General features: G+C 40.4%; 26 non-coding genes across 26 annotated transcripts; all 26 read left to right on the top strand.

Annotated features, from left to right (window-relative positions):
- The first annotated feature begins 7,081 nt into the window (after positions 1-7,081).
- Positions 7,082-7,153, top strand: trnac-gca (transfer RNA cysteine (anticodon GCA)). Its single transcript has one exon. It is a non-coding gene; the product is annotated as a tRNA-Cys (tRNA).
- A 601-nt stretch (positions 7,154-7,754) lies between these two features.
- trnac-gca (transfer RNA cysteine (anticodon GCA)) lies at positions 7,755-7,826 on the top strand. The gene has a single exon. It is a non-coding gene; the product is annotated as a tRNA-Cys (tRNA).
- A 161-nt stretch (positions 7,827-7,987) lies between these two features.
- trnac-gca (transfer RNA cysteine (anticodon GCA)) lies at positions 7,988-8,059 on the top strand. Its single transcript has one exon. It is a non-coding gene; the product is annotated as a tRNA-Cys (tRNA).
- A 602-nt stretch (positions 8,060-8,661) lies between these two features.
- trnac-gca (transfer RNA cysteine (anticodon GCA)) lies at positions 8,662-8,733 on the top strand. Its single transcript has one exon. It is a non-coding gene; the product is annotated as a tRNA-Cys (tRNA).
- A 601-nt stretch (positions 8,734-9,334) lies between these two features.
- Positions 9,335-9,406, top strand: trnac-gca (transfer RNA cysteine (anticodon GCA)). Its single transcript has one exon. It is a non-coding gene; the product is annotated as a tRNA-Cys (tRNA).
- A 161-nt stretch (positions 9,407-9,567) lies between these two features.
- On the top strand, positions 9,568-9,639 carry trnac-gca (transfer RNA cysteine (anticodon GCA)). The gene has a single exon. It is a non-coding gene; the product is annotated as a tRNA-Cys (tRNA).
- Positions 9,640-10,241: 602 nt separating this feature from the next.
- On the top strand, positions 10,242-10,313 carry trnac-gca (transfer RNA cysteine (anticodon GCA)). Its single transcript has one exon. It is a non-coding gene; the product is annotated as a tRNA-Cys (tRNA).
- Positions 10,314-10,914: 601 nt separating this feature from the next.
- On the top strand, positions 10,915-10,986 carry trnac-gca (transfer RNA cysteine (anticodon GCA)). Its single transcript has one exon. It is a non-coding gene; the product is annotated as a tRNA-Cys (tRNA).
- A 602-nt stretch (positions 10,987-11,588) lies between these two features.
- Positions 11,589-11,660, top strand: trnac-gca (transfer RNA cysteine (anticodon GCA)). The gene has a single exon. It is a non-coding gene; the product is annotated as a tRNA-Cys (tRNA).
- A 601-nt stretch (positions 11,661-12,261) lies between these two features.
- Positions 12,262-12,333, top strand: trnac-gca (transfer RNA cysteine (anticodon GCA)). Its single transcript has one exon. It is a non-coding gene; the product is annotated as a tRNA-Cys (tRNA).
- Positions 12,334-12,727: 394 nt separating this feature from the next.
- trnac-gca (transfer RNA cysteine (anticodon GCA)) lies at positions 12,728-12,799 on the top strand. Its single transcript has one exon. It is a non-coding gene; the product is annotated as a tRNA-Cys (tRNA).
- A 602-nt stretch (positions 12,800-13,401) lies between these two features.
- On the top strand, positions 13,402-13,473 carry trnac-gca (transfer RNA cysteine (anticodon GCA)). The gene has a single exon. It is a non-coding gene; the product is annotated as a tRNA-Cys (tRNA).
- Positions 13,474-14,074: 601 nt separating this feature from the next.
- trnac-gca (transfer RNA cysteine (anticodon GCA)) lies at positions 14,075-14,146 on the top strand. The gene has a single exon. It is a non-coding gene; the product is annotated as a tRNA-Cys (tRNA).
- Positions 14,147-14,307: 161 nt separating this feature from the next.
- trnac-gca (transfer RNA cysteine (anticodon GCA)) lies at positions 14,308-14,379 on the top strand. Its single transcript has one exon. It is a non-coding gene; the product is annotated as a tRNA-Cys (tRNA).
- Positions 14,380-14,980: 601 nt separating this feature from the next.
- Positions 14,981-15,052, top strand: trnac-gca (transfer RNA cysteine (anticodon GCA)). The gene has a single exon. It is a non-coding gene; the product is annotated as a tRNA-Cys (tRNA).
- Positions 15,053-15,446: 394 nt separating this feature from the next.
- Positions 15,447-15,518, top strand: trnac-gca (transfer RNA cysteine (anticodon GCA)). The gene has a single exon. It is a non-coding gene; the product is annotated as a tRNA-Cys (tRNA).
- A 602-nt stretch (positions 15,519-16,120) lies between these two features.
- trnac-gca (transfer RNA cysteine (anticodon GCA)) lies at positions 16,121-16,192 on the top strand. The gene has a single exon. It is a non-coding gene; the product is annotated as a tRNA-Cys (tRNA).
- A 601-nt stretch (positions 16,193-16,793) lies between these two features.
- On the top strand, positions 16,794-16,865 carry trnac-gca (transfer RNA cysteine (anticodon GCA)). Its single transcript has one exon. It is a non-coding gene; the product is annotated as a tRNA-Cys (tRNA).
- Positions 16,866-17,026: 161 nt separating this feature from the next.
- On the top strand, positions 17,027-17,098 carry trnac-gca (transfer RNA cysteine (anticodon GCA)). Its single transcript has one exon. It is a non-coding gene; the product is annotated as a tRNA-Cys (tRNA).
- A 601-nt stretch (positions 17,099-17,699) lies between these two features.
- trnac-gca (transfer RNA cysteine (anticodon GCA)) lies at positions 17,700-17,771 on the top strand. Its single transcript has one exon. It is a non-coding gene; the product is annotated as a tRNA-Cys (tRNA).
- A 161-nt stretch (positions 17,772-17,932) lies between these two features.
- Positions 17,933-18,004, top strand: trnac-gca (transfer RNA cysteine (anticodon GCA)). Its single transcript has one exon. It is a non-coding gene; the product is annotated as a tRNA-Cys (tRNA).
- A 601-nt stretch (positions 18,005-18,605) lies between these two features.
- trnac-gca (transfer RNA cysteine (anticodon GCA)) lies at positions 18,606-18,677 on the top strand. The gene has a single exon. It is a non-coding gene; the product is annotated as a tRNA-Cys (tRNA).
- Positions 18,678-18,838: 161 nt separating this feature from the next.
- Positions 18,839-18,910, top strand: trnac-gca (transfer RNA cysteine (anticodon GCA)). The gene has a single exon. It is a non-coding gene; the product is annotated as a tRNA-Cys (tRNA).
- An 834-nt stretch (positions 18,911-19,744) lies between these two features.
- On the top strand, positions 19,745-19,816 carry trnac-gca (transfer RNA cysteine (anticodon GCA)). The gene has a single exon. It is a non-coding gene; the product is annotated as a tRNA-Cys (tRNA).
- A 601-nt stretch (positions 19,817-20,417) lies between these two features.
- trnac-gca (transfer RNA cysteine (anticodon GCA)) lies at positions 20,418-20,489 on the top strand. The gene has a single exon. It is a non-coding gene; the product is annotated as a tRNA-Cys (tRNA).
- Positions 20,490-20,650: 161 nt separating this feature from the next.
- On the top strand, positions 20,651-20,722 carry trnac-gca (transfer RNA cysteine (anticodon GCA)). The gene has a single exon. It is a non-coding gene; the product is annotated as a tRNA-Cys (tRNA).
- The last annotated feature ends 507 nt before the right edge of the window (positions 20,723-21,229 follow it).

Here is a 21,229-nt window from a genome sequence, read left to right as displayed (position 1 = left end):
TCCTCAACGTGGATTGGTACTGTAGCTGAATACCAATGACTTTTTTGGGATGTTTTCACCACCCTCTGAAGGGCTTTGCGGTCCGAAGCCATACAGTTGCCATACAACACTGAGATGCAGTTTGTAAGGATGTTCCCAAAGGTGCAGTGGTAAAAGTTCTCCAGCATCCTGGAGCAGAGGTGTGACTTTTTAAGTCTCCTCAGAAAATAAAGGTTCTCTTGTGCCTCTGTAGCCCACAGTAACTCAGAGGTCCTCAGATATGTGGACTTCAAGGAATTTAAAGCTGGAAACACTCTCAAAAAGAGCTTAGTTGATGTGCAGGTGAGTAAGTGTGATTTTCAGCTCATCTGACTTTTACAATGAAGTCCATCAATTTGGTGTTGTATTCCAGATAATTCTGTTGCGTTCCAGATAATTAATTACCAAGGCCTTCTTTATAGGTTATCTTTAGCTCAGGTACCAAACAATTGATCCTATATTACCTGCTTCATTGTCTCTTATGTAACATTATTATAACAAATTTAAACATGTCCAGAGCTCAGTGGTAGAGGATTTTGACTCAAGAGATCCCTGGTCAAAAACTGGGAAACCCCTGTCAGCGTTGTTTCAGGAAAAAAGAATCAGATTCGCTTTAAGTGTGCCATGTCCTGGGGGTATAGCTTAGTGATAGAGCATTTGACTGCAGATCATGAGGTCCTTGATTCAAGTCTGTGTGCCTGTTGGTAGGGTTGCTTTGCTTTAAGCTAACCAAATTTTGCTTTACTCTGTTAATAGCGTCAGGGAAATAACAAAAGGGCTATTGTCGAGAAGCCCAGTGAAAGCTATACTAACACAGTATGATGAAATTCCCGCAGATTCCCCAGGGTCCACGCTCATCTCAATGCCTCTTTGACTTTGTATCGCTGTGCAGTAACATCATGAAATTTGCCATTTGATAATTGGCAAATTAGCAGACAAACTACATTTTTTCAGTCTTCAACTGTACAAAAATAAGGGAAAAAACTAAAATTTACATTTAGGCAGACGCTCTTATCCAGAGCGACTTACATTTTTATCTCATTACACATCTGAGCAGTTGAGGGTTAAGGGCCTTGCTCAAGGGCCCAACAGTAGCAACTTGGTGGATGTGGGGTTTGAACCTGGGATCTTCCGAATCGTAGTCCAATGCCTTAACCACTGAGCTACCCCTGGGGTAGCTGGGGGTCCTTCCTGTCAGGGTTGGTTTTCAGTAATCTAATTGAATTATGCTTTAATGGCATCAGGAAATAAAGACAAAGTCTGTTGTCGAAAAGCCGAGTGAAAGCTATAATAATATTGTGGCGTGGGCGGGGCGGCGGCTGACGACCAGCATGCCTTGCGGGGATGTCGGTGTGTTCACCATGTTGGGGAAAGGTGTTTGGTTTAGAGGCTTCGGCCCTGTATGTGTGTGATGTGTGAAATGTATTCTGGTTTATGCTTAGGCTGAATTGGAGGTAGTCTTCATGTGAATGTGTTGCTCATGGTTTTGTATGACTGTGTATGTGAAATAAAGTACTCTCAGCCATTGCATTGGGCAGCAAATAAGCTCACTTGTTTCTCAAACATCCTTCTTAGCGGTGAAAAATGCTACAATATGCTTTGAGGTCCAACCTCATCTTAATCCTTGTCCATGGGATTCAGATTAGTTAAATAGGAGGCCCGTGGTGCACACTGAATTCATTATCATGTTCATAAAACTAGATTGTGGTTATTTTGCCTTTGTGTCATTGTGCATTAACATCCTGGAATTCACCATTAGATGACGGGCAAATTAGCTTTTTTTTAACTTTAACAGTACAAGTTTCAAAAATAAGGGAAAAACAAACAAAAGAATTATAATTTGCTCCAGCTGTTTAAGAGTGCCCAATCTCGTCTGATCTCGGAAGCTAAACAGCCTTGGGCCTGGCTAGTACTTGGATGGGAGACTGCCTAGGAATACCAGGTGCCGTAAGCTTTTCAGTTTTATATCTCTTTTATATACCTTTTTTTAAATCTGCATTATTATTGTTCAACTGGGCTTCCTTTCAAACCAGGTTTTACTTAAGGCCATAGTGTTATCTTCATCCATTGATTTTCTGTCTTATTTTTAGTTAAATGATGATCTACAATGCTAGCTTGAATAGGGGTCCTGTCAAACCAACCAATCTGTATATCTTTCCACCTTGCTTGATATTCTGGGTTGCACCAACAGACTATTATCGTTAACTGTGCTGCCCAAAAATATTTTGTAAACATGGGAGAGCTACCCCTTCTTTATCTTTACTCAGTTGAAGGGTTCTAAATTTTACTTTTGGTTTCTTGCCTTGACATAAATCTGGAGATCAGTTTATCCCATTTTGAGAATTGTTTTTTTGGGCAAGGGGACAGGCAAAGAGTGAAATAGATAAAGCAGTCATGGTAGTATGTTTTTCTTGACCGAATCTAGATCTCATGCAAAAAAAAAAAAAAAAAAAAAAAAAGGTCAAAGATTCCATCTTGCAATGTCTGTCATGATGGAGTGGTATAGGCTTTTGTTAATGCCGTGGGCAGAAAAGGGCAGGCATAGGCGCAGAGGGGTGTTTTTGAACAAATGAGTCTTTATTCAGGATATAACAGAAACAGAACTCCCTAAGAAACAAAAAGAAATGAACACTTAAATTATACTACCCATAACTGACCCATACCCAGGCTAGAGGACAAGACACAAGACATAAGCATTATACTGAAATACATGCTTAACTGACAAGACACTGACTCTAAAACATAAAATATAAGCACTATGTTGAGACACAGGCTTAAGGATGAAACACAGGCTCTAATACCTGTTACACAAAATATAAGCATTATGTTGAGACACATGCTTAAGGACGAAACACAGACTCAAGCTAAGCATGGAGCTGAAAACGGGGACAAGACGAGAGACTCAGAGAGACATGAGACTAAGCCTAAAGACATGTCAATTAGCTAAGCATGGCAATTAGCTAAGCACGTCCTTAGTCTAACACACACCTAGCTACACTTACCAAATAGCTAAAACACTTAAGGCTAAGGACACAGAAGCACAGAGGCGAGGCTAGGGGACACTTGGAGGCTCACTGCTTACCTGTACTCTAACACACAACACGACACGACACGACATGACTCAACACCGACACAGCTCCACACACACTAGAACACCATAAACACATTTAGCTTGGGGACATGCTTAGCAGTTATGGGATAACATGCACTACAAAATAACAATATAAAATAAACCAACATATAAACAAAACAAAACAAAAATGCCCACTGGACAGTACGTACAAACGTTCAATGCTCGACCCAGTTACCCAGCCTAATCAGCTCTTTATTGAAGATTTAACGACCTACGTCGGTTCAGGTGTGCTCCCGCATCACCTGACCGAGGTGCGTTCTGGGAAACCGAGTCTGCAAAACAAAAACTACAAATGGCAAAACAGTGCCCTTTAGTGGCGATTCCTGACAATGTCAAGTTTTATTTTTTATTAATAGGACCATAATTAAGCGTTTCTAATTTGTTCATATCCTTAGGGATATTTATAAGTATTTTATAAATGTTTGATCCCATTTAAAGGAGTAATTTTTTTAAATTTTGTTTTGGGGGTTATAATTAAAGGTCAGTACCTGAGTTTAAAAAATATTTAATTAAAATCCTGAGAAAGAGCTAAATGTTTTCGAAGTTTTCATTAACTCAATCAATGACTCAGTTGGATCCTTTAGATAAACCAATATGTAGTCCGCAAAAATAAAGCTATTTTATGTTCATTTTCTTTGATGTTAATACTTTTTTATTTTAGAACTTGATCCATTGCCCCAGGGGTTCAATAAACAATGCAAAGAGCAGAGGAGAGAGAGGGCACCCCTTTCCTTCGGTCCAGTACCCCTCTCAAGTGCAATGCTCCTCGATAAATTACCATTTACTTTAATTCTCGCAGTGGGGTATGAGTATATATTTTGAACTACTAAATTTCTCATGAAGATTTAATTTGGTAAGAATGCCCTTAAGGAAAAGCCAATTGACAGAGTCGAAAGCCTTCTCTGCATCAAGGCTCAGGAGAACATCTTGTAATTTAGAGTCCTGAATATGAATGATGTTGTCTTGTGTTTGCCTACCCCTAATAAAACCAGTCTGGTCAGAGTAAATTAGTTCCGGCATTATCAATTCTAATCTTTTAGATAGGATTGAGACAAACAACTTGTAGTCCATGTTTAGGACAGAGATTGGTCTATAAGCTAAACAATCTTGTTTGTTTTTCCCCTCCTTTAAAATAACAAAAAAAAGTGACTCTCTCCACGAGGGCGGCAAATGTTTTTATGTAAAACATGATTAAATTCTGGTAATAAAATGGGGATAAGTTGTTGTTTAAATACCTTATACCACTCAAATGAAAAACCATCTGGCCCCGGTGACTTGTTTTTTTTTAAGCCTGGATATTGCTTTATTTAACTTCTCCTCAGTTATATCTACAGTTAATTCAGCATTCCAGGTCTCACTAACCGAAGAAAGTTTTAAGGAAGTGAGAAAGGAATCAATTTTGAAAGAATTTACAATCTGTGCTTGAGCTTGAAATTTTTTTGTAATAATTTTCACACACTCTGAATATCTTATGACTTATGGAATTGCTGTTTTGATATTGGGTCTTGTATCCTCTATATTGTCTCATCGGCCTGTTGCTTACGTAACTTTCTTTGAGACAATGACCATTGTTAAAAGCGCTATATAAATAAATTGAATTGAACTTTCTAGCTAATAGCTTCATTGCTTTACCTCTAGACTCATTACAGCTGCATTACAGTCTGGTACGGTAACTGCTCTGTTTCGGACCGTAAATCCATCCAAAGGGTGGTGGAAAACCGCCCAGCGCATCATTGGTACCCCTCTTCATGGCATTGAGGAGGTGTACAAGAAAAGGTGTCTGCGTAGGGCCCGTAGCATTGTGAAAGACTCCTCTCACCCTGCATATAAACTGTTTTCTCTCCTTCCCTTTGGAAAAAGGTTCAGATGCCTAAAAGCCAAGAGCAGCAGGATGAGAAACAGTTTTTACCCTACAGTGGTTACCTTACTGAACACTTCACCAACCACCTAACCCCTTTACATGCACGGCATCATCATCACTGATAACCCAACATCCCTGTATAATATCTCTGTAAATATTCCCTGTACATTCACTTGTATAATCTGCACTTAGACAGTACACTAATATATGTATATTGATATATCTATATATGTGTGTATAGATATACTCTCCTTCCAGCTGTTAAGTTATTCATATTTATTTGTATATATTTTCATACTATTGCACATCCTGTAAATTCAACCATATATAGTTTCTTTATCCCATATACTTATATTTAGACATATCTACACTTATTCAGTCAATTAAGTCATCCATCTCCGCTCACTTTACACTGTATATTCATTTAAATATATACATACTGTATATTCTTCTAAAAATCCAATTCATACATAGCCTTTATTTTTATTTATTTATGTATAGTATATATAGATCTGTATATATGTTTATACCCCACTGCTAACTTATATTTCTGGTTAGATGCTAACTGCATTTCTTTGCCTTGTAACTATGTGCAATGACAATAAAGTTAAATTTAATCTAATCTAATAATATTTTTGTTTTAAAAACGTTAGTTTTTTTTTCTATTTCTTGTGGATTCAACTCTGTTCTAACTTACTTAATTTCCAATTAAGAAATTTAGAAAAAAAAAATTGTTTTCCAATTCTAATTTATTTAGACTGTTTGTAAGTCTGTTAAGTTTTTTAAGTCTATATTTCTTTCAGGTAGCCGTAATGGCTATAATTTTTCCCCCCAAGAACTGCTTTACATGCGTCCCATATTATAGAAGGTGAAACTAAATCATTATCATTCTGCTCAACATATTGTTTAATTTCTACTACAACTTGTTCCCTAATCACTATATTATTTAAAATGCCAGAGTTTAATATCCAGAGAGTGTTTTTTGGTTTAATTTCTTAGTTAAGATAAAGTGATATTAATGCATGATCAGATATATCAATTAATCCTATATTGCAATTTTTAATTCTAAATTTGTCTTGTCCAAATGCTAGAAAGTAATCAATTCTTGATTATGATGTATGTCGATATGAGAAATAAGTATAGTCTCAATGTCCTGGATGAAAGTCTCTCAATACATCAATCAGACCTATTTCTTTTATCATTGTATTTATATGTTGGACTCGCCAAATGGGTGGAAGTGTTTGAAGAATCTAATTTAGAATCTAATAAAACATTTAAATCCCCACCGCAGAGAAAGATGACTTGCAATTTGGATGTTATTAGGTTAAACAGAGTCTTAAGAAGGTATATTTGCTACCTGGAGGGGCATAGACATTAAGAATAGTAACTAAGGTGCCCTCAACTCTGCCCCTTATCATTATGTATGATCAAGATCAAGAGGTCCCTGGTTTAAATCCGGATGCCCCCTGGCAGGGTGAGTTTGCTTTAAGTTCACCGAACTGTTTTCTGTTAATAGAGTCAGGGAAATAACCAAAATGTTGTTGTCATAACCACCAGTGAAAGATAGGTTATCATGCTCTGCAAACCACCCCAATTATACGTTGCAACAAGAGACTGAGTGGTGTCTTCAGGGTATAGCTCAGTGGTAGAGCATTTAACTGCAGTCTTTTCAGTTTTTATGAATAAGGAAAAAACAATCTTACAAAGTTGTGCTCTATTAATAGAGTCAGGGAAATAAACAAAAGTCTGTTGTTGTAATGTCCAGCGAAAGCTATACTAATATGCTCTGCAAACCACCCCAATTAAACTTTGCAACAAAGAGCTGAGGCATGTCTTGGGGGTATAGCTCAGTGGTAGAGCATTTGACTGCAGATCAAGAGGTCCCTGGTTCAAATCCGGTTGCCCCCTGTCAGGGTTGGTTTGCTTTAATCTTACAGACTTGTGCTCTGTTAATAGAGTCAGGCAAATAATGAAAAGTCTGTTGTCACAATGTCCAGTGAAAGCTATACTAATATGCTTTTTCAAACCACCCTAATTAAACTTAGCAACAATAAGGCAAGGCATGTTTTGGGGGTATAGCTCAGTGGTAGAGCATTTGACTGCAGATCAAGATGTCCCCGGTTCAAATCCGGGTGCCCCCTGTAAGGTTTGGTTCGCTTTAATCGTACAGACTTGTGCTCTTTTAATAGAGTCAGGCAAATAATGAAAAGTCTGTTGTCACAATGTCCTGTGAAAGCTATACCAATATGCTTTTTCAAACCACCCCAATTAAACTTTGCAACAATGAGCTGAGGCATGTTTTGGGGGTAAAGCTCAGTGGTAGAGCATTTGACTGCAGATCAAGAGATCCCTGATTCAAATCCGGATGCCCCTTTGCAGGGTGAGTTTGCTTTAAGTTCACCGAACTGTTTTCTGTTAATAGAGTCAGGGAAATAACCAAAATGTTGTTGTCATAACCACCAGTGAAAGATAGGTTATCATGCTCTGCAAACCACCCCAATTATACGTTGCAACAAGAGACTGAGTCGTGTCTTCAGGGTATAGCTCAGTGGTAGAGCATTTAACTGCAGTCTTTTCAGTTTTTATGAATAAGGAAAAAACAATCTTACAAAGCCGTGCACTGTTAATAGAGTCAGGGAACTAAACAAAAGTCTGTTGTTGTAATGTCCAGCGAAAGCTATACTAATATGCTCTGCAAACCACCCCAATTAAACTTTGCATCAAGAAACTGAGCCATGTCTTGGGGGTATAGCTCAGTGGTAGAGCATTTGACTGCAGATCAAGAGGTCCCCGGTTCAAATCCGGGTGCCCCCTGTCAGGGTTGGTTTGCTTTAATCTTACAGACTTGTGCTCTGTTAATAGAGTCAGGCAAATAATGAAAAGTCTGTTGTCACAATGTCCAGTGAAAGCTATACTAATATGCTTTTTCAAACCACCCTAATTAAACTTAGCAACAATAAGACAAGGCATGTTTTGGGGGTATAGCTCAGTGGTAGAGCATTTGACTGCAGATCAAGAGGTCCCCGGTTCAAATCCGGGTGCCCCCTGTCAGGGTTGGTTTGCTTTAATCTTACAGACTTGTGCTCTGTTAATAGAGTCAGGCAAATAATGAAAAGTCTGTTGTCACAATGTCCTGTGAAAGCTATACCAATATGCTTTTTCAAACCACCCCAATTAAACTTTGCAACAATGAGCTGAGGCATGTTTTGGGGGTATAGCTCAGTGGTAGAGCATTTAACTGCAGTCTTTTCAGTTTTTATGAATAAGGAAAAAACAATCTTACAAAGTTGTGCTCTATTAATAGAGTCAGGGAAATAAACAAAAGTCTGTTGTTGTAATGTCCAGTGAAAGCTATACTAATAGGCTCTGCAAACCACCCCAATTAAACTTTGCAACAATGAGCTGAGGCATGTCTTGGGGGTATAGCTCAGTGGTAGAGCATTTGACTGCAGATCAAGAGGTCCCCGGTTCAAATCCGGTTGCCCCCTGTCAGGGTTGGTTTGCTTTAATCTTACAGACTTGTGCTCTGTTAATAGAGTCAGGCAAATAATGAAAAGTCTGTTGTCACAATGTCCAGTGAAAGCTATACTAATATGCTTTTTCAAACCACCCTAATTAAACTTAGCAAAAATAAAGCAAGGCATGTTTTGGGGGTATAGCTCAGTGGTAGAGCATTTGACTGCAGATCAAGAGGTCCCCGGTTCAAATCCGGGTGCCCCCTGTCAGGGTTGGTTTGCTTTAATCGTACAGACTTGTGCTCTGTTAATAGAGTCAGGCAAATAATGAAAAGTCTGTTGTCACAATGTCCAGTGAAAGCTTTACCAATATGCTTTTTCAAACCACCCCTATTAAACTTTGCAACAATGAGCTGAGGCCTGTTTTCGGGGTAAAGCTCAGTGGTAGAGCATTTGACTGCAGATCAAGAGGTCCCTGGTTCAAATCCGGATGCCCCCTGGCAGGGTGAGTTTGCTTTAAGTTCACCGAACTGTTTTCTATTGATAGAGTCAGGGAAATAACCAAAATGTTGTTGTCATAACCACCAGTGAAAGATAGGTTATCATGTTTTGCAAACCACCCCAATTGTACGTTGCAACAAGAGACTGAGTGGTGTCTTCAGGGTATAGCTCAGTGGTAGAGCATTTAACTGCAGTCTTTTCAGTTTTTATGAATAAGGAAAAAACAATCTTACAAAGTCGTGCACTGTTAATAGAGTCAGGGAACTAAACAAAAGTCTGTTGCTGTAATGTCCAGCGAAAGCTATACTAATATGCTCTGCAAACCACCCCAATTAAACTTTGCATCAAGAAACTGAGCCATGTCTTGGGGGTATAGCTCAGTGGTAGAGCATTTGACTGCAGATCAAGAGGTCCCTGGTTCAAATCCGGGTGCCCCCTGTCAGGGTTGGTTTGCTTTAATCTTACAGACTTGTGCTCTGTTAATAGAGTCAGGCAAATAATGAAAAGTCTGTTGTCACAATGTCCAGTGAAAGCTATACTAATATGCTTTTTCACACCACCCTAATTAAACTTAGCAACAATAAGCCAAGGCATGTTTTGGGGGTATAGCTCAGTGGTAGAGCATTTGACTGCAGATCAAGAGGTCCCTGGTTCAAATCCGGGTGCCCCCTGTCAGGGTTGGTTTGCTTTAATCTTACAGACTTGTGCTCTGTTAATAGAGTCAGGCAAATAATGAAAAGTCTGTTGTCACAATGTCCTGTGAAAGCTATACCAATATGCTTTTTCAAACCACCCCAATTAAACTTTGCAACAATGAGCTGAGGCATGTTTTGGGGGTATAGCTCAGTGGAAGAGCATTTAACTGCAGTCTTTTCAGTTTTTATGAATAAGGAAAAAACAATCTTACAAAGTCGTGCACTGTTAATAGAGTCAGGGAAATAAAAAAAAGTATGTTGTTGTAATATCCAGCGAAAGCTATACTAATATGCTCTGCAAACCACCCCAATTAAACTTTGCATCAAGAAACTGAGCCATGTCTTGGGGGTATAGCTCAGTGGTAGAGCATTTGACTGCAGATCAAGAGGTCCCCGGTTCAAATCCGGTTGCCCCCTGTCAGGGTTGGTTTGATTTAATCTTACAGACTTGTGCTCTGTTAATAGAGTCAGGCAAATAATGAAAAGTCTGTTGTCACAATGTCCAGTGAAAGCTATACTAATATGCTTTTTCAAACCACCCTAATTAAACTTAGCAACAATAAGACAAGGCATGTTTTGGGGGTATAGCTCAGTGGTAGAGCATTTGACTGCAGATCGAGAGGTCCCCGGTTCAAATCCGGGTGCCCCCTGTAAGGCTTGGTTTGCTTTAATCGTACAGACTTGTGCTCTGTTAATAGAGTCAGGCAAATAATGAAAAGTCTGTTGTCACAATGTCCAGTGAAAGCTTTACCAATATGCTTTTTCAAACCACCCCTATTAAACTTTGCAACAATGAGCTGAGGCCTGTTTTCGGGGTAAAGCTCAGTGGTAGAGCATTTGACTGCAGATCAAGAGGTCCCTGGTTCAAATCCGAATGCCCCCTGGCAGGGTGAGTTTGCTTTAAGTTCACCGAACTGTTTTCTATTGATAGAGTCAGGGAAATAACCAAAATGTTGTTGTCATAACCACCAGTGAAAGATAGGTTATCATGCTCTGCAAACCACCCCAATTGTACGTTGCAACAAGAGACTGAGTGGTGTCTTCAGGGTATAGCTCAGTGGTAGAGCATTTAACTGCAGTCTTTTCAGTTTTTATGAATAAGGAAAAAACAATCTTACAAAGTCGTGCACTGTTAATAGAGTCAGGGAAATAAACAAAAGTCTGTTGTTGTAATGTCCAGCGAAAGCTATACTAATATGCTCTGCAAACCACCCCAATTAAACTTTGCATCAAGAAAATGAGCCATGTTTTGGGGGTATAGCTCAGTGGTAGAGCATTTGACTGCAGATCAAGAGGTCCCCGGTTCAAATCCGGGTGCCCCCTGTCAGGGTTGGTTTGCTTTAATCTTACAGACTTGTGCTCTGTTAATAGAGTCAGGCAAATAATGAAAAGTCTGTTGTCACAATGTCCTGTGAAAGCTATACCAATATGCTTTTTCAAACCACCCCAATTAAACTTTGCAACAATGAGCTGAGGCATGTTTTGGGGGTATAGCTCAGTGGAAGAGCATTTAACTGCAGTCTTTTCAGTTTTTATGAATAAGGAAAAAACAATCTTACAAAGTCGTGCACTGTTAATAGAGTCAGGGAAATAAAAAAAAGTATGTTGTTGTAATATCCAGCGAAAGCTATACTAATATGCTCTGCAAACCACCCCAATTAAACTTTGCATCAAGAAACTGAGCCATGTCTTGGGGGTATAGCTCAGTGGTAGAGCATTTGACTGCAGATCAAGAGGTCCCCGGTTCAAATCCGGTTGCCCCCTGTCAGGGTTGGTTTGATTTAATCTTACAGACTTGTGCTCTGTTAATAGAGTCAGGCAAATAATGAAAAGTCTGTTGTCACAATGTCCAGTGAAAGCTATACTAATATGCTTTTTTAAACCACCCTAATTAAACTTAGCAACAATAAGACAAGGCATGTTTTGGGGGTATAGCTCAGTGGTAGAGCATTTGACTGCAGATCGAGAGGTCCCCGGTTCAAATCCGGGTGCCCCCTGTAAGGCTTGGTTTGCTTTAATCGTACAGACTTGTGCTCTGTTAATAGAGTCAGGCAAATAATGAAAAGTCTGTTGTCACAATGTCCAGTGAAAGCTTTACCAATATGCTTTTTCAAACCACCCCTATTAAACTTTGCAACAATGAGCTGAGGCCTGTTTTCGGGGTAAAGCTCAGTGGTAGAGCATTTGACTGCAGATCAAGAGGTCCCTGGTTCAAATCCGAATGCCCCCTGGCAGGGTGAGTTTGCTTTAAGTTCACCGAACTGTTTTCTATTGATAGAGTCAGGGAAATAACCAAAATGTTGTTGTCATAACCACCAGTGAAAGATAGGTTATCATGCTCTGCAAACCACCCCAATTGTACGTTGCAACAAGAGACTGAGTGGTGTCTTCAGGGTATAGCTCAGTGGTAGAGCATTTAACTGCAGTCTTTTCAGTTTTTATGAATAAGGAAAAAACAATCTTACAAAGTCGTGCACTGTTAATAGAGTCAGGGAAATAAACAAAAGTCTGTTGTTGTAATGTCCAGCGAAAGCTATACTAATATGCTCTGCAAACCACCCCAATTAAACTTTGCATCAAGAAAATGAGCCATGTTTTGGGGGTATAGCTCAGTGGTAGAGCATTTGACTGCAGATCAAGAGGTCCCCGGTTCAAATCCGGGTGCCCCCTGTCAGGGTTGGTTTGCTTTAATCTTACAGACTTGTGCTCTGTTAATAGAGTCAGGCAAATAATGAAAAGTCTGTTGTCACAATGTCCAGTGAAAGCTATACTAATATGCTTTTTCAAACCACCCTAATTAAACTTAGCAACAATAAGCCAAGGCATGTCTTGTGGGTGTAGCTCAGTGGTAGAGCATTTGACTGCAGATCAAGAGGTCCCCGGTTCAAATCCGGTTGCCCCCTGTCAGGGTTGGTTTGCTTTAATCTTACAGACATGTACTCTGTTAATAGAGTCAGGCAAATAATGAAAAGTCTGTTGTCACAATGTCCAGTGAAAGCTATACTGATATGCTTTTTCAAACCACCCTAATTAAACTTAGCAACAATAAGACAAGGCATGTTTTGGGGGTATAGCTCAGTGGTAGAGCATTTGACTGCAGATCAAGAGGTCCCCGGTTCAAATCCGGGTGCCCCCTGTAAGGCTTGGTTTCCTTTAATCGTACAGACTTGTGCTCTGTTAATAGAGTCAGGCAAATAATGAAAAGTCTGTTGTCACAATGTCCAGTGAAAGCTTTACCAATATGCTTTTTCAAACCACCCCTATTAAACTTTGCAACAATGAGCTGAGGCCTGTTTTCGGGGTAAAGCTCAGTGGTAGAGCATTTGACTGCAGATCATGAGGTCCCCGGTTCAAATCCGGATGCCCCCTGGCAGGGTGAGTTTGCTTTAAGTTCACCGAACTGTTTTCTATTGATAGAGTCAGGGAAATAACCAAAATGTTGTTGTCATAACCACCAGTGAAAGATAGGTTATCATGCTCTGCAAACCACCCCAATTGTACGTTGCAACAAGAGACTGAGTGGTGTCTTCAGGGTATAGCTCAGTGGTAGAGCATTTAACTGCAGTCTTTTCAGTTTTTATGAATAAGGAAAAAACAATCTTACAGACTTGTGCTCTGTTAATAGAGTCAGGCAAATAATGAAAAGTCTGTTGTCACAATGTCCAGTGAAAGCTATACTAATATGCTTTTTCAAACCACCCTAATTAAACTTAGCAACAATAAGACAAGGCATGTTTTGGGGGTATAGCTCAGTGGTAGAGCATTTGACTGCAGATCGAGAGGTCCCCGGTTCAAATCCGGGTGCCCCCTGTAAGGCTTGGTTTGCTTTAATCGTACAGACTTGTGCTCTGTTAATAGAGTCAGGCAAATAATGAAAAGTCTGTTGTCACAATGTCCAGTGAAAGCTTTACCAATATGCTTTTTCAAACCACCCCTATTAAACTTTGCAACAATGAGCTGAGGCCTGTTTTCGGGGTAAAGCTCAGTGGTAGAGCATTTGACTGCAGATCAAGAGGTCCCTGGTTCAAATCCGGATGCCCCCTGGCAGGGTGAGTTTGCTTTAAGTTCACCGAACTGTTTTCTATTGATAGAGTCAGGGAAATAACCAAAATGTTGTTGTCATAACCACCAGTGAAAGATAGGTTATCATGCTCTGCAAACCACCCCAATTGTACGTTGCAACAAGAGACTGAGTGGTGTCTTCAGGGTATAGCTCAGTGGTAGAGCATTTAACTGCAGTCTTTTCAGTTTTTATGAATAAGGAAAAAACAATCTTACAAAGTTGTGCTCTATTAATAGAGTCAGGGAAATAAACAAAAGTCTGTTGTTGTAATGTCCAGCGAAAGCTATACTAATATGCTCTGCAAACCACCCCAATTAAACTTTGCATCAAGAAACTGAGCCATGTCTTGGGGGTATAGCTCAGTGGTAGAGCATTTGACTGCAGATCAAGAGGTCCCCGGTTCAAATCCGGGTGCCCCCTGTCAGGGTTGGTTTGCTTTAATCTTACAGACTTGTGCTCTGTTAATAGAGTCAGGCAAATAATGAAAAGTCTGTTGTCACAATGTCCAGTGAAAGCTATACTAATATGCTTTTTCAAACCACCCTAATTAAACTTAGCAACAATAAGACAAGGCATGTTTTGGGGGTATAGCTCAGTGGTAGAGCATTTGACTGCAGATCGAGAGGTCCCCGGTTCAAATCCGGGTGCCCCCTGTCAGGGTTGGTTTGCTTTAATCGTACAGACTTGTGCTCTGTTAATAGAGTCAGGCAAGTAATGAAAAGTCTGTTGTCACAATGTCCAGTGAAAGCTTTACCAATATGCTTTTTCAAACCACCCCTATTAAACTTTGCAACAATGAGCTGAGGCCTGTTTTCGGGGTAAAGCTCAGTGGTAGAGCATTTGACTGCAGATCAAGAGGTCCCCGGTTCAAATCCGGATGCCCCCTGGCAGGGTAAGTTTGCTTTAAGTTCACCGAACTGTTTTCTGTTAATAGAGTCAGGGAAATAACCAAAATGTTGTTGTCATAACCACCAGTGAAAGATAGGTTATCATGCTCTGCAAACCACCCCAATTGTACGTTGCAACAAGAGACTGAGTGGTGTTTTCAGGGTATAGCTCAGTGGTAGAGCATTTAACTGCAGTCTTTTCAGTTTTTATGAATAAGGAAAAAACAATCTTACAAAGTCGTGCACTGTTAATAGAGTCAGGGAAATAAACAAAAGTCTGTTGTTGTAATGTCCAGCGAAAGCTATACTAATATGCTCTGCAAACCACCCCAATTAAACTTTGCATCAAGAAACTGAGCCATGTCTTGGGGGTATAGCTCAGTGGTAGAGCATTTGACTGCAGATCAAGAGGTCCCCGGTTCAAATCCGGGTGCCCCCTGTCAGGGTTGGTTTGCTTTAATCTTACAGACTTGTGCTCTGTTAATAGAGTCAGGCAAATAATGAAAAGTCTGTTGTCACAATGTCCAGTGAAAGCTATACTAATATGCTTTTTCAAACCACCCTAATTAAACTTAGCAACAATAAGCCAAGGCATGTCTTGTGGGTGTAGCTCAGTGGTAGAGCATTTGACTGCAGATCAAGAGGTCCCCGGTTCAAATCCGGTTGCCCCCTGTCAGGGTTGGTTTGCTTTAATCTTACAGACATGTACTCTGTTAATAGAGTCAGGCAAATAATGAAAAGTCTGTTGTCACAATGTCCAGTGAAAGCTATACTGATATGCTTTTTCAAACCACCCTAATTAAACTTAGCAACAATAAGACAAGGCATGTTTTGGGGGTATAGCTCAGTGGTAGAGCATTTGACTGCAGATCAAGAGGTCCCCGGTTCAAATCCGGGTGCCCCCTGTAAGGCTTGGTTTCCTTTAATCGTACAGACTTGTGCTCTGTTAATAGAGTCAGGCAAATAATGAAAAGTCTGTTGTCACAATGTCCAGTGAAAGCTTTACCAATATGCTTTTTCAAACCACCCCTATTAAACTTTGCAACAATGAGCTGAGGCCTGTTTTCGGGGTAAAGCTCAGTGGTAGAGCATTTGACTGCAGATCATGAGGTCCCCGGTTCAAATCCGGATGCCCCCTGGCAGGGTGAGTTTGCTTTAAGTTCACCGAACTGTTTTCTATTGATAGAGTCAGGGAAATAACCAAAATGTTGTTGTCATAACCACCAGTGAAAGATAGGTTATCATGCTCTGCAAACCACCCCAATTGTACGTTGCAACAAGAGACTGAGTGGTGTCTTCAGGGTATAGCTCAGTGGTAGAGCATTTAACTGCAGTCTTTTCAGTTTTTATGAATAAGGAAAAAACAATCTTACAGACTTGTGCTCTGTTAATAGAGTCAGGCAAATAATGAAAAGTCTGTTGTCACAATGTCCAGTGAAAGCTATACTAATATGCTTTTTCAAACCACCCTAATTAAACTTAGCAACAATAAGACAAGGCATGTTTTGGGGGTATAGCTCAGTGGTAGAGCATTTGACTGCAGATCGAGAGGTCCCCGGTTCAAATCCGGGTGCCCCCTGTAAGGCTTGGTTTGCTTTAATCGTACAGACTTGTGCTCTGTTAATAGAGTCAGGCAAATAATGAAAAGTCTGTTGTCACAATGTCCAGTGAAAGCTTTACCAATATGCTTTTTCAAACCACCCCTATTAAACTTTGCAACAATGAGCTGAGGCCTGTTTTCGGGGTAAAGCTCAGTGGTAGAGCATTTGACTGCAGATCAAGAGGTCCCTGGTTCAAATCCGGATGCCCCCTGGCAGGGTGAGTTTGCTTTAAGTTCACCGAACTGTTTTCTATTGATAGAGTCAGGGAAATAACCAAAATGTTGTTGTCATAACCACCAGTGAAAGATAGGTTATCATGCTCTGCAAACCACCCCAATTGTACGTTGCAACAAGAGACTGAGTGGTGTCTTCAGGGTATAGCTCAGTGGTAGAGCATTTAACTGCAGTCTTTTCAGTTTTTATGAATAAGGAAAAAACAATCTTACAAAGTTGTGCTCTATTAATAGAGTCAGGGAAATAAACAAAAGTCTGTTGTTGTAATGTCCAGCGAAAGCTATACTAATATGCTCTGCAAACCACCCCAATTAAACTTTGCATCAAGAAACTGAGCCATGTCTTGGGGGTATAGCTCAGTGGTAGAGCATTTGACTGCAGATCAAGAGGTCCCCGGTTCAAATCCGGGTGCCCCCTGTCAGGGTTGGTTTGCTTTAATCTTACAGACTTGTGCTCTGTTAATAGAGTCAGGCAAATAATGAAAAGTCTGTTGTCACAATGTCCAGTGAAAGCTATACTAATATGCTTTTTCAAACCACCCTAATTAAACTTAGCAACAATAAGACAAGGCATGTTTTGGGGGTATAGCTCAGTGGTAGAGCATTTGACTGCAGATCGAGAGGTCCCCGGTTCAAATCCGGGTGCCCCCTGTCAGGGTTGGTTTGCTTTAATCGTACAGACTTGTGCTCTGTTAATAGAGTCAGGCAAGTAATGAAAAGTCTGTTGTCACAATGTCCAGTGAAAGCTTTACCAATATGCTTTTTCAAACCACCCCTATTAAACTTTGCAACAATGAGCTGAGGCCTGTTTTCGGGGTAAAGCTCAGTGGTAGAGCATTTGACTGCAGATCAAGAGGTCCCCGGTTCAAATCCGGATGCCCCCTGGCAGGGTAAGTTTGCTTTAAGTTCACCGAACTGTTTTCTGTTAATAGAGTCAGGGAAATAACCAAAATGTTGTTGTCATAACCACCAGTGAAAGATAGGTTATCATGCTCTGCAAACCACCCCAATTGTACGTTGCAACAAGAGACTGAGTGGTGTTTTCAGGGTATAGCTCAGTGGTAGAGCATTTAACTGCAGTCTTTTCAGTTTTTATGAATAAGGAAAAAACAATCTTACAAAGTCGTGCACTGTTAATAGAGTCAGGGAAATAAACAAAAGTCTGTTGTTGTAATGTCCAGCGAAAGCTATACTAATATGCTCTGCAAACCACCCCAATTAAACTTTGCATCAAGAAACTGAGCCATGTCTTGGGGGTATAGCTCAGTGGTAGAGCATTTGACTGCAGATCAAGAGGTCCCCGGTTCAAATCCGGGTGCCCCCTGTCAGGGTTGGTTTGCTTTAATCTTACAGACTTGTGCTCTGTTAATAGAGTCAGGCAAATAATGAAAAGTCTGTTGTCACAATGTCCAGTGAAAGCTATACTAATATGCTTTTTCAAACCACCCTAATTAAACTTAGCAACAATAAGGCAAGGCATGTTTTGGGGGTATAGCTCAGTGGTAGAGCATTTGACTGCAGATCAAGATGTCCCCGGTTCAAATCCGGGTGCCCCCTGTAAGGTTTGGTTCGCTTTAATCGTACAGACTTGTGCTCTTTTAATAGAGTCAGGCAAATAATGAAAAGTCTGTTGTCACAATGTCCTGTGAAAGCTATACCAATATGCTTTTTCAAACCACCCCAATTAAACTTTGCAACAATGAGCTGAGGCATGTTTTGGGGGTAAAGCTCAGTGGTAGAGCATTTGACTGCAGATCAAGAGATCCCTGATTCAAATCCGGATGCCCCTTTGCAGGGTGAGTTTGCTTTAAGTTCACCGAACTGTTTTCTGTTAATAGAGTCAGGGAAATAACCAAAATGTTGTTGTCATAACCACCAGTGAAAGATAGGTTATCATGCTCTGCAAACCACCCCAATTGTACGTTGCAACAAGAGACTGAGTGGTGTTTTCAGGGTATAGCTCAGTGGTAGAGCATTTAACTGCAGTCTTTTCAGTTTTTATGAATAAGGAAAAAACAATCTTACAAAGTCGTGCACTGTTAATAGAGTCAGGGAAATAAACAAAAGTCTGTTGTTGTAATGTCCAGCGAAAGCTATACTAATATGCTCTGCAAACCACCCCAATTAAACTTTGCATCAAGAAACTGAGCCATGTCTTGGGGGTATAGCTCAGTGGTAGAGCATTTGACTGCAGATCAAGAGGTCCCCGGTTCAAATCCGGGTGCCCCCTGTCAGGGTTGGTTTGCTTTAATCTTACAGACTTGTGCTCTGTTAATAGAGTCAGGCAAATAATGAAAAGTCTGTTGTCACAATGTCCAGTGAAAGCTATACTAATATGCTTTTTCAAACCACCCTAATTAAACTTAGCAACAATAAGGCAAGGCATGTTTTGGGGGTATAGCTCAGTGGTAGAGCATTTGACTGCAGATCAAGATGTCCCCGGTTCAAATCCGGGTGCCCCCTGTAAGGTTTGGTTCGCTTTAATCGTACAGACTTGTGCTCTTTTAATAGAGTCAGGCAAATAATGAAAAGTCTGTTGTCACAATGTCCTGTGAAAGCTATACCAATATGCTTTTTCAAACCACCCCAATTAAACTTTGCAACAATGAGCTGAGGCATGTTTTGGGGGTAAAGCTCAGTGGTAGAGCATTTGACTGCAGATCAAGAGATCCCTGATTCAAATCCGGATGCCCCTTTGCAGGGTGAGTTTGCTTTAAGTTCACCGAACTGTTTTCTGTTAATAGAGTCAGGGAAATAACCAAAATGTTGTTGTCATAACCACCAGTGAAAGATAGGTTATCATGCTCTGCAAACCACCCCAATTATACGTTGCAACAAGAGACTGAGTCGTGTCTTCAGGGTATAGCTCAGTGGTAGAGCATTTAACTGCAGTCTTTTCAGTTTTTATGAATAAGGAAAAAACAATCTTACAAAGTTGTGCTCTATTAATAGAGTCAGGGAAATAAACAAAAGTCTGTTGTTGTAATGTCCAGCGAAAGCTATACTAATATGCTCTGCAAACCACCCCAATTAAACTTTGCAACAATGAGCTGAGGCATGTCTTGGGGGTATAGCTCAGTGGTAGAGCATTTGACTGCAGATCAAGAGGTCCCCGGTTCAAATCCGGTTGCCCCCTGTCAGGGTTGGTTTGCTTTAATCTTACAGACTTGTACTCTGTTAATAGAGTCAGGCAAATAATGAAAAGTCTGTTGTCACAATGTCCAGTGAAAGCTATACTAATATGCTTTTTCAAACCACCCTAATTAAACTTAGCAACAATAAGACAAGGCATGTTTTGGGGGTATAGCTCAGTGGTAGAGCATTTGACTGCAGATCGAGAGGTCCCTGGTTCAAATCCGGGTGCCCCCTGTCAGGGTTGGTTTGCTTTAATCGTACAGACTTGTGCTCTGTTAATAGAGTCAGGCAAGTAATGAAAAGTCTGTTGTCACAATGTCCAGTGAAAGCTTTACCAATATGCTTTTTCAAACCACCCCTATTAAACTTTGCAACAATGAGCTGAGGCCTGTTTTCGGGGTAAAGCTCAGTGGTAGAGCATTTGACTGCAGATCAAGAGGTCCCCGGTTCAAATCCGGATGCCCCCTGGCAGGGTGAGTTTGCTTTAAGTTCACCGAACTGTTTTCTATTGATAGAGTCAGGGAAATAACCAAAATGTTGTTGTCATAACCACCAGTGAAAGATAGGTTATCATGCTCTGCAAACCACCCCAATTGTACGTTGCAACAAGAGACTGAGTGGTGTTTTCAGGGTATAGCTCAGTGGTAGAGCATTTAACTGCAGTCTTTTCAGTTTTTATGAATAAGGAAAAAACAATCTTACAAAGTCGTGCACTGTTAATAGAGTCAGGGAAATAAACAAAAGTCTGTTGTTGTAATGTCCAGCGAAAGCTATACTAATATGCTCTGCAAACCACCCCAATTAAACTTTGCATCAAGAAACTGAGCCATGTCTTGGGGGTATAGCTCAGTGGTAGAGCATTTGACTGCAGATCAAGAGGTCCCCGGTTCAAATCCGGGTGCCCCCTGTCAGGGTTGGTTTGCTTTAATCTTACAGACTTGTGCTCTGTTAATAGAGTCAGGCAAATAATGAAAAGTCTGTTGTCACAATGTCCAGTGAAAGCTATACTAATATGCTTTTTCAAACCACCCTAATTAAACTTAGCAACAATAAGGCAAGGCATGTTTTGGGGGTATAGCTCAGTGGTAGAGCATTTGACTGCAGATCAAGATGTCCCCGGTTCAAATCCGGGTGCCCCCTGTAAGGTTTGGTTCGCTTTAATCGTACAGACTTGTGCTCTTTTAATAGAGTCAGGCAAATAATGAAAAGTCTGTTGTCACAATGTCCTGTGAAAGCTATACCAATATGCTTTTTCAAACCACCCCAATTAAACTTTGCAACAATGAGCTGAGGCATGTTTTGGGGGTAAAGCTCAGTGGTAGAGCATTTGACTGCAGATCAAGAGATCCCTGATTCAAATCCGGATGCCCCTTTGCAGGGTGAGTTTGCTTTAAGTTCACCGAACTGTTTTCTGTTAATAGAGTCAGGGAAATAACCAAAATGTTGTTGTCATAACCACCAGTGAAAGATAGGTTATCATGCTCTGCAAACCACCCCAATTATACGTTGCAACAAGAGACTGAGTCGTGTCTTCAGGGTATAGCTCAGTGGTAGAGCATTTAACTGCAGTCTTTTCAGTTTTTATGAATAAGGAAAAAACAATCTTACAAAGCCGTGCACTGTTAATAGAGTCAGGGAACTAAACAA

This window comes from Clarias gariepinus, chromosome 16, assembly GCF_024256425.1.
Source record: "Clarias gariepinus isolate MV-2021 ecotype Netherlands chromosome 16, CGAR_prim_01v2, whole genome shotgun sequence".
NCBI lineage: Eukaryota > Metazoa > Chordata > Actinopteri > Siluriformes > Clariidae > Clarias > Clarias gariepinus.
Note: the sequence above shows the minus strand (reverse complement) of the source record. Positions and strands in the feature narration are given on the sequence as shown.